Source organism: Gossypium hirsutum, chromosome D04 (assembly GCF_007990345.1).
Source record: "Gossypium hirsutum isolate 1008001.06 chromosome D04, Gossypium_hirsutum_v2.1, whole genome shotgun sequence".
Taxonomy (NCBI): domain Eukaryota; kingdom Viridiplantae; phylum Streptophyta; class Magnoliopsida; order Malvales; family Malvaceae; genus Gossypium; species Gossypium hirsutum.
Window position 1 is genome coordinate 47,311,635 of NC_053440.1, and position 10,574 is coordinate 47,322,208.

General features: G+C 30.3%; 1 long non-coding RNA gene across 2 annotated transcripts; it reads left to right on the plus strand.

The window, feature by feature from the left end:
- Positions 1-3,616: 3,616 nt before the first annotated feature.
- Positions 3,617-9,782, plus strand: LOC107899043 (uncharacterized). 2 transcript variants are annotated; one of them, XR_001684561.1, is made up of 5 exons: positions 3,617-3,702; positions 6,268-6,831; positions 7,509-7,643; positions 8,251-8,717; positions 8,801-9,782. It is a non-coding gene; the product is annotated as an uncharacterized lncRNA (long non-coding RNA). The 2 variants fall into 2 exon arrangements; XR_001684560.1 differs by having other exon boundaries at positions 8,251-9,782.
- Positions 9,783-10,574: the final 792 nt, after the last annotated feature.

Genomic DNA, 10,574 nt, shown 5'->3' on the forward strand with positions numbered 1-10,574 from the left:
GAGTGGATTGCTTTTTGTTTGAAAATTATGAATCAAAGATTGTGCTCCACCACATTGAAATCTAGTGGAGCAAAAGAATTCTCTTCATTATTTTTTACTCGATGCTCCAAGCCTTTCGTTTTTCATTGGGAACCTATGATGTAGAGAGGAAAATAGTAAGTAAACTTGAACTAACTTTAAAAATGATAAAAAAATAAAAAAAAATTCAAACAAAACATAATTAATATGAAAAACTATAAATGCACTAAAAATTAATCTAAATTCTAAAATTACCTCCTAAAACACTATAAAAACTATAGTAAAACAACTCTAAAAATGAGAGTTATTAATTACCTATTTTATCTTATTGTAACCATTATGTCTTTTTCCCTAAAAAATCAATTGCTAACAAATAGTAATGAAATAATTTATCTCCAAGACAAATTATTCATGGCCACATTATTTTTCATATATCACGTAATGTATGTAATGTTGATGAGAGAATATCATTTACCCTTTATTAACCTATGAATTTTACTATTATAAAATGATACTAATCATTAAATTAAATTTATAGCAATTACCAACGTAATTAAACATTCATTGAATTAATTCACTAAACAAATATTTCATTTTTCTTAATCACTAATTATTAATTACCTATCTTATATCAATTGTACAAATCACGGCTAATAATTAAAGATGTATTAAAAATATAATAAAGTTAAAAGAAAATCGAAAGGAAGCAAATAATGCACGTATACAAAAAATAATAATAAATAATTTTATCGAATAAAAGGGTAAGAAACATACCGAATTTGTATAATGTTATTTTAATGAAGAAAAGGAATCTTTCTATAAGTGGAAAGACTCCAATATTGGTTAAGCAATCATTATCATTCCCAACAGCCCCATATTAAACCCTCAAGAGGCTATACACATATGACAGTTCATTTTGTATTATTGTATGGTATGCTCTGCACCTGTCTTTCCTCCATCGGGTTTATATTCATTTATGCATTTGTTTTTTAATGTTAGTTTGTAATATTATTTTTCAACTGAAATAATCCATTTGGGTTTATCAATTTTTTTTCATATAAGACTCTTTCATTCAGTCAAAGCAAACCATTAAATATGGACAGAGTCGAATTTAACGGACTAACGAGGCTTCGACACCCCTAAAATATAAAATTTTTATTTAAATTTTTAATTTTTTTTAAAAAATTTAAATTAGCAATAATAAAAATTATATTTTGACCTCCTCTAAAATTTTAAAAATTCAATTTAGTCCTTTAAAAATTATAAAAATTTAGATTATAAAAAATTAAAATTTCATCTGCCCCCCTTAAAAAATTATTCTAGCTTCGCGTCTGAATATAGAGTCTATGTTGATATGGAAATAATTCATAAGTTACTTTTATAATAACATAAATCCAGTTAAAAGTTTTTATAACTAATTTAATACTTTCAAATTAAAAAGAATTAGTTAATATATATTTTTTAGAAGTCAGTGGGGGAGGCTTAACCTTATTGTGGTGGATATGCAAGAAGCCAATGGCCCATGATTTGGGATGTGGGTCCATATCCAAGTCATTGACCTATCAATAAATCAATAAATATCATTTTGCACTCAAATGGGACCTATCAATCTTGATGGAAACATATATCTTTATGATGGGGATTTTCTTTTAAATTATACAAGTTAGTCAAGAAATTACTCCCCTCAACACTTATTTTTTAATCAAAATATTCATTATATTCGTTTTACGTCCTATAAATATTAATAACTTCCAACGAATCATTTACACTGAAGCAAGCACAACTATTTCTACTTTGAGTTCTACAAACAAATGAAAGAAACCCACTCATTTCTTCATTGAATGAGAAAAAGGGAGAATACCGATAAATAAATACCAATTAAACTTTATTTCACCTTTTCTAATAAATTTATTTTCTGAACCCACAAAACCTATTGAAGTTGGTAAACAGAAATGTTCATTTTTGCCAAATAAGATTCAATCTTTATAAGACATTTAAGAGTAAAATTTTGAATGCACAGATTAATAAAGAAGAAAACAAATCAATTGATCATACAAGCACTGGAATATTATTTATTTATTTGATAAAAATATAATCTTTGCTTCTTATTTTTTAATATTTTTCAAAACTTTTTCCTAACCTATTATCTAGATTTTGGATGTTGATCACAAGTAATGACAATCTTAGTATACCATAGTCTTAATAAGAGAATGGATTGTATGAAACTGTGATTCCACGTTATCCATATCTCTTTTTACTAGGAGCATGATAAATCATATTTTTTCTCCTGACTTTTAGCATTTTTATCTGATTTGTCATGCTGCTATTAAAAATAGATAAAGATGTCGTGAAATCATAGTTTTATATAATAATTTCTCATCTTAATAATAGGTTTTAAGTAGATAGAGAATTTTGGTTAATTAATTTTGTAGTTCCATCAGTTGAGCCTAATTACTAACAATTTGTTTTAAATAAATAAAGAAATAATAATTTCTGCCAATCCCATTAATTTCCAAGTAATCTGGATATGAACATCCTTTGGTATTTTAGCTAAGCCATAAGACGGGCATCCCCATTAACAAGGGATCATTCTCTAAAGAAAATCAATTGAGTACTAATAATTCAAACATTTATTTACTTTTTTTCCCTTTGTGATTATTCATGCCAATAATCTAAAAACAACAACAACAAGTGATTAAAGTTTGTTATTGACACCTCAATTTCTGAAATTCCTTTATTAATATTAACGTCATTCATTTTCTAAATTGTAGTGTAAGCTTTGATTGAAAAAAAATATAAAATCAGAATATATAGTCTAGTTTTAGTATCATGTGCTACACACGTGATATTATTAAATTATAGTATGATAATTTAATTCAATAATTTTTATTAAAATATAATTAAAATAATTCATATTATATTAAATTAATAGATAAAACTATAAATTTAAATCGAAAATAAAAATAAAACATAACATAAAAATTAAATCTGAATCTGAATAGAAAATAAATATGTAATATTTTATCTATTTTTATCTTTAATTGTACATGAATAATTTTAAATGTGAATGTTACAATTTTTTTATTAATTAAAATGGTGTATTTACAATAAGGCATTAGCTTAGAATTCCTTTTTAATTAGGTTTAAAAAATGAATGATATTATAAAATTATATACTTTTTCTGTAATGAGCCAATTTTCGTTGGTGTCGAAAAACTCAGTTTAAGGTTGAATTTCTTAATCGAACCGTTCAAAAATTTCAAATCAAGAAGTTCGTAAGTTGAATACAGGATTAATAAATAGAATCAAATAGTAAATAAATAAATTAAGATGTTTTATATAGTGCAAGGACTAAATTGCAAGATAAGTAGATATGAGAGATTTCTAATTTAAGCTTGGAGTACGTCCTTGGATAGCAATTTGCCATGTCCTTAAAAACAATTTTCCCACGGTCATAATAGCCCTTGTGGAAAAATATGATCTAAGCCATTAAATTCCATTATATTTTGAATGATTGTTTTATTGTCATTGATTAATAAAATTTTTATTCACTAATTAAAATTATAAGGATGATAATAGTTTAGTGGGTCATCTTTCTCTTTAACATTTTCGGCAATAGCAAAGTCAGAGAGAGGAAATTTTGGCTTTGGTTTTCTCCATAGCCGAAGCTTGTACTAAGGAAAAAGTATGTGTTCTTTCATAATTTTTGATAAAATCTTCATAATTATTGTTAGATATTAGTAGCCCATATGTTAGACTGTTTAATTGATGTAGTATAAAGCTAGAAATATGTTGAATGTTAAGTTAAAGAGAGATGAACGGTGAGAACTTTGGATAGAAAATATTGTTTTTATGTTAGTAAGGTAATAGATGTTCTAAGAATAAGCTTGATTTAAGTTTGTAGGCTCCGAAAATTATTGTTTATTAGTAGAAATCAAATTGAATCAAATTGAAAGTTATTAAGAGATTGTGATATAGATTAAAAGTACAAGATCTCTAATGAAAGAATATGAAATCAAATTTTAATTCGATATTATATATTAAAAGTTATGAGCATTTCGGATTTTGGAGTTTGTAGGGACTAAATTGAATAAATAAATAACATGTTTGATTTGAATGTTTAATTAATTGAACATAAGAATTTGACATTATACTTGTATGTTAATTTGTTGAACGTAGCTAAATGCAAAGTTCAACTGTCATAGGATAAAGGCAAGGCGAAAGCCGTCGAGGATTAGCTATTTCGATTTGTACTAATATAATTTATTTGCTCTTTTAAATTCAATTGAGTAACTAATCTTGTTGAATTGCTAGTGATACATGATTACAAATTGTGTTAGAATTTAACTTATTAAATGTTGGCTTAGTTTTCAAGTTGGACAGGTACGTTTATGTATATGAAATTCATTACAATGATGAAATGATTAGCCACTTGGTTGTCAAATTGATAAGTAGGTGGTAATACATGTATTGATTTTGTAAAGATATGAGTTTACCCTATTAAACGATTCTAGACATATCCATAGTATAATTGACATGCCATAGGATTTGTATATGTATAGGAGAGAATATTCTAGCACTACGCTGCTATTCATTCTAGCACTTCAGTGCATTACATTCTATGGAGTTTTATGGGGATTGATCTGCCATAATTCATTGTAGTAGATTAAATTAGTTTTCATACTTAAAGAGCTTGAATATGAGCAATTCTATTATGTGCTAAGTAGTTTTTCCAATTTAGTTTTAATTCAATAAAAAAGTGCAATCTGAGTTGTTTTATGACCTTAGGGGTCGAATTAAGCCTAAAGGAGGGCTAACGTACTTAGTGAGTGTGAGGACACCATTAAAAGGCATAAGAGCTTGAGGTTGGTCTCTATGTTGCAACACGAGAATCCAAAGTTGCAACATAGGAAGCATAATACAAGAATTCCAAGACTGCCTTTGGTGTCACGACACAACCAGTGGATGTCGCGACACACCCCTGAAGCTGAACCTAAACCAAGCAAACTGCTTTCGATGTCATGACATTGGCCCTGCACGAAAAAAGAATTACGAGCTAAGGGCGCTTTGGTCCACATAATGTATTTTTACGTAAAAATGTCAGCTGACTTAAGGCTAAGGAAGACCAACCTTAACTCTATAAATAAACTCTTTAGACACTTGTTTAGGGACAACTTTCATAGTTCAAAATTTTCCTTGTAATTTAGTTTTCATTTTTCAGTTTCTTTTAGCCTTTAGATTTATTTTCATTTGTTTTGTTTGTGTTTAATGGAGAAGTTGATTTGTGTATTTGACCAACTCTCTGTGGATTTCTACGCTTCAAATCATTCAATATAATCAGGATTCTTTTAAACCTTATTCTTGATTTATTCTTTATGTTTATCTTATTCATCAAGTTTATAGTGTTTATAGATTCCATGAGGAACTAATCCTCTTATGGGTGATTAGTGAGTGGAAGTGTGATTAATTAATTGCTATATAGGGTTTTCATAGCGAATTAACTGTTTGGTATAGAAAGAACTTAAACCCTAGGCCTGACAACCCTAGGAAGTCATTTAGGTAGGAATTAACCCAAAATTGGTATTGTTTATCCATGAACCTCTTATCCCAGACCGGTCTGGACTATAAGGTCGAGAGATAAGTAGTTCTTGCTGATTCATTAGCTTAGTAGAAGCTCGTGATGTCTTAATAGGATAACGACTAGTTGATTGAGTACAAAACCGAGATAGGAATTAGTTATGAGCACTGAAGCGAACTAAACTCCTTTGCTTAGAATTGGTTGAGTTTAAAGATTAGGTTTTCTTTTGTCACTATTTTCTGCATGTTATTTCTTTCCTTAGATTTATAGATAATTTCTCTATTTTATGTTCATCGTAATATAATTTATTTAAAGTACTAATTAGATCTATTTTTGTTTAGGTTAATATTAATTTAGTACTTGCCTCCCTTGGGTACAATTCTCAGAGTACTCACCTACTTCGTAGTAACTATATTACAACATGACCTGTATACTTGTGGGCACTGCCTCAATATTATATCTTTAGTTGTAGTATTTACACTTTGGACATTAGTATGTCTAAAGGTGATCAAGTTGTTGGCACCATTGCCGGGGAGACAATGTTACTGGATTAATTTTAATTATTACACTTTAATAGAATAATTAGGAAAATTTTAAATTATAGATACAATATTTAATTTCTTATATTTCTTATTTATTTTATTTTACTAACACTTTTCTTTTCTTCAAAAGATCCCAGCACCTACCCTTGAAAAGAGGGAAAAGCCCTATAGAATTAGCCATTGAGACCAGTTCAGCGGTACCATGGACAACTTTGATTACATGTGGTTCGATGAAAAAATAAATTATGATGATGAAATTTATGAAGAAGGAGTCTATGAAGAATGGGAAACTCAAGAAAATTAAAGACTGTTAATGCTAGAATTGAGTCAGCTAAGAGGTGAAGTCTTAACATATCTGCAGAACAGTGAGCAGGGCACGAACATAGACATATCCTGCCATGGGTTTGATCAAACTCAAGGTGAAGGCAAAGGTGAAGAAGAAATCCCAACAACAATATCTTGGGAAGCTGAAATCTTGGGTAGCCAGGCAACCTTAAGTTAGGAAGACAATCAAGAGGAACCAAGTGAATTCAAAGAGGAAACAATGCTACAAAAAGATGTTCAAGTTGAGCCAGAACCAATAGTGGAATGGACAAATGAACATAATAATGTCTCAAGTGCTAAATTTTCCCTTCGGACAACATAGATTCCATCACAATGGGAGAATGAGCAACATTACCATATAACTGAAGGAGTAAGTTATGCAAACTTATTTCAATTATTTGGTAAGGTGTTAACTTCTATGGAACTTATAGAGAAGGCTCCAAAGCTTTTGAAACTTGTAAAAGAAATCAGGGAAGAGCTTAAGAATTGTAAAAAAAAAAGACCCATTCAACCTTGATACATTTTACAAAGCAATATTCCTTAATTAGATACCTCAAAAATTTAAAAGCTTAGGGAGTTTCACGGCGTTAATCAAGCTAAGGACCATACATATTAATAGAATTATGAGTGAATTAGAAATTAATCTTAATCAAATAGCCCTTCTAATAGATAAGAAGCTAGAGTTAAGGAAACTAGAAAATACCCACTTCTTATGAGAACCATACGAAAAAAGCGCCTATCAACTAAAAGAGATGTCGGAAGAAGGATTAATAAAATGACTCAGGTATAAGATGTGGATTGAATATATAACTTTAGATTTCGAGGTAAACATGGAAAAGTCCCTTTTGTTGGAATAATTTTTTGACCCTACCAAGATTATTAGGGAATTTGATAAGAGAGAAGTCAATGATAAAAGTGAAACATATTATGAGTGTGCTCCACAAAATCAGGGTTATAAGAAATATTTAGGACCACTAGGTCATAATATATTTATAAAAGTGGCTAACCATCTTAATTTGCGAAAGGTATTCTCTATGATAAATGCAGGATGAAAGAGCAGGTTCAAAGAGTGGGATAAACGAAGAAAAGTAGAATGGCCTGACTACTACTGGACGAATATTGATAGACAAGTAATCAAAAGACCATCCATGTGTACATTGACAGAGCTGACAGATGAACCTGGTAGCAAAACTTAATATTTTGGGAACTAAATTATTTATAATGTTGTATTTTAAGACTAAAAAATAGTTTAGCATTTACTTTTATTCAAAATTTTTTTTGAATTAAAAACAAAACACTTTGAAAATCGAGCATAGGGGCTAAAATAGAGTCCGTGTCGCAACACGGAACCTCCGTGTTGCAACACTGAAAACAGAGTCAACAAATCGAGAAAATCATCTCGAGACAACACATGTGTCACGACATAGGAACCAGTATACTCCAGAATAAAAAATTTCAAGGTGTGCCGCAACATCGAACCCTGATATTGTGGCATCGGTATCTTGTCAAGGGTGTCGCGACATGGAAGCCCTGTGTCGCAACATCGCTACAATATTTTACAGGGCCGACTCGACCCATAGTGCAACCCGTCGACTTTAAACTTGTTTTAACTCGATTTTAACTTTAAAATACCCATATTCTAAACCTAAGAAGGTTCTTTAGCAACTCTTAACGTTTTCTTAAACCTCACATTCTCTCAAAATGCCTTAAACCCTAACCATCTCCTTTATCATTTTTTTCCCTTTAATCTTGCTACAATATCTTTTCTGTCCTTTGTTTTTCGGTGCAGGTTGAAACATCAAGCATTCACAAGGGAATGGACAACAATCTTTTGAAGGAAACAACAAGATCTAAAGTAAAGGTTAAGGGTTCCAACTAAAGACTCTTACTGTTATATTACTTTAACTACATTTCTTGATATCCTATTAGTTTTTTTAGTAATGATGGATTTTATTGAAAATGCCTCTTAGAAAAACTAGAAATAATAATGTGCAAGAAACATTGATGGTTTCGGATCCCCAAAAATAATTTCTCAAATTTCAAAGCAAAATATTTATTTAGGAAAAAGGATTCGAACCATCAATGATTTCATGTAAAGAAATTTGCGCATTAGTTCGATATCATTGGGGGGAGCGTTTTTGAGTCACCCCAAAAAAAATGATGTTATTCCTATATTTTAAGAGTTTTATGCCCTCTTTAAGGATCAGGAGACGAGTAGACCTTACGGTGCAATCTGGGAAGCTATAACAGTTATAGGTAAGGAGGTACGTGTTACTCCTCAAGAATTTTTGAGTTTTACAACGTCTCATACTATGAAAATGATCTTCTTGATAATACAGATTTAGATACATTTAAGGGCGTAGCGATGGATGACGTTGTAAAATATTTAATTGAAGGAAGGGGTATATGGAACCATCGACCAAATACTGAAGTACTTATAAATTTTAATCAAGAAATTATATCCCCAATTGCAAAAATATGAAAGCAATTCTTATGTACTCGTATTACACCTGCTTTAAACGTATCTAATGTCAATACTTTTTGAGCTATTTTGTTGTATGGTATCTTATAGAAAAATAAATATGTGCTGTGAGATGGATCTATCGCAGCATGAAGCGATGTATTAGTGGCCAGAAGGTCGGAGTTTTTTCCCCCACCTCGTGACGTCTCTATGCGAAAAGGCTAGAGTTCCAATGGAAGAAAACAAGAAATTTATGAAGTCGAAAAAAAGTCTGATTGGAGATTCTATATGCATCCAATATTTCGAGCTTCATAAAAAACAATATATAGAATTGAACCAACGAAGAAAACAAAAGATGGACGTCCTCGCATCCCTAAAAAAGAAACCGACATCAAAAGCTTGAAAAGGAATAGAGAGCGAAATCTCGAAAATAGATTGATGATTAGATGGATGCAGGAATCAGAACCAGTTATTACAAATTTTTCGCGATAAAAGAAATCAGAGAACCAAACGACATGACAAACATGTATACATCTGAATCATTTGAGGAGTAGAGAAGCAAAGATGAAGAAGAGGAGGAGGAAAAAGCCACCGAGCAAGTTATTTAAGAGGAAGATGATGACTACGAGACGACATTTCGGTCGCCATATTCTATGCCAAAAGGGCCCGTAATTCATAGCCCAACCCAAAATGCACATTCATTGGGAGGAGCTCTTCTCGAGGCCACGTCTCAGGGAAATGGAAGGCACTAATAGAGATGGGGAAATCACACTATTTTGATGATTCCGATGATTGACAAAACTTTTAAATTTTATTTTTGGATTGTAATTAATTTGGATTATTTTATTTTATTACTTTAGGAGTAGGAGTAATAGTAGATTTCTATATATATTTTCTGTTTTCGAATTTTCTATTTAAGAACCTCGAGTGAAAGAATCACAACATTTTCCAGCTTTTGAAAAACAAGGAAGTGCCCACCATTAGATTACAACAATGTCACGATTAATCGGGTAACTTCTATCCTTATTTATTCAGGGTTACACTTTAGGAGCAATGTGTTATCTAAAGTGTGGGGGTAACATAGGAAATTTTATTTTTATTTTTCTTGTCAAAGTGTGCTTGAGCTTGTAGAAATACAAGTGATTGGTTACGAGCATGTATATAGGTTGGTTGTGTTTACTATAAGTTTGGCGTGATAGTGAATGATTTTAAAATTTTTGTTTTGAAACTAATAAGTTCTATATATTACACTATAAATAAGCATTTTGTAATTGAATATACCAAATGAAATAGAAAATATAGGGAAACAAGCATGCTAGTATGAATGATAAATAGTTAAATTTGATTGATTAAATTTCTGAATATTGAGATATCTAGGGATGACCTAAGACATTTTTTGTTATAACCCAAAGCCAAAAATCTTAACCTATTTATCGATCCTTAGTACCTATTTTGAGCTAGAAACCACATCCCAATGAACCTCCATACAAAAATTGAGCCAAAACATCAATTTGTACTTACCCTTTTTCTTGGTCCTATAATTGCATGAATTTAGATGTCTGGTCATACGCATTGAAGGTTAAGTAGATACATCATGGTGGATTTTGTGAAATTAGAGTGAAATAGGAAGAAGTAGTGTGATATAGTGATTA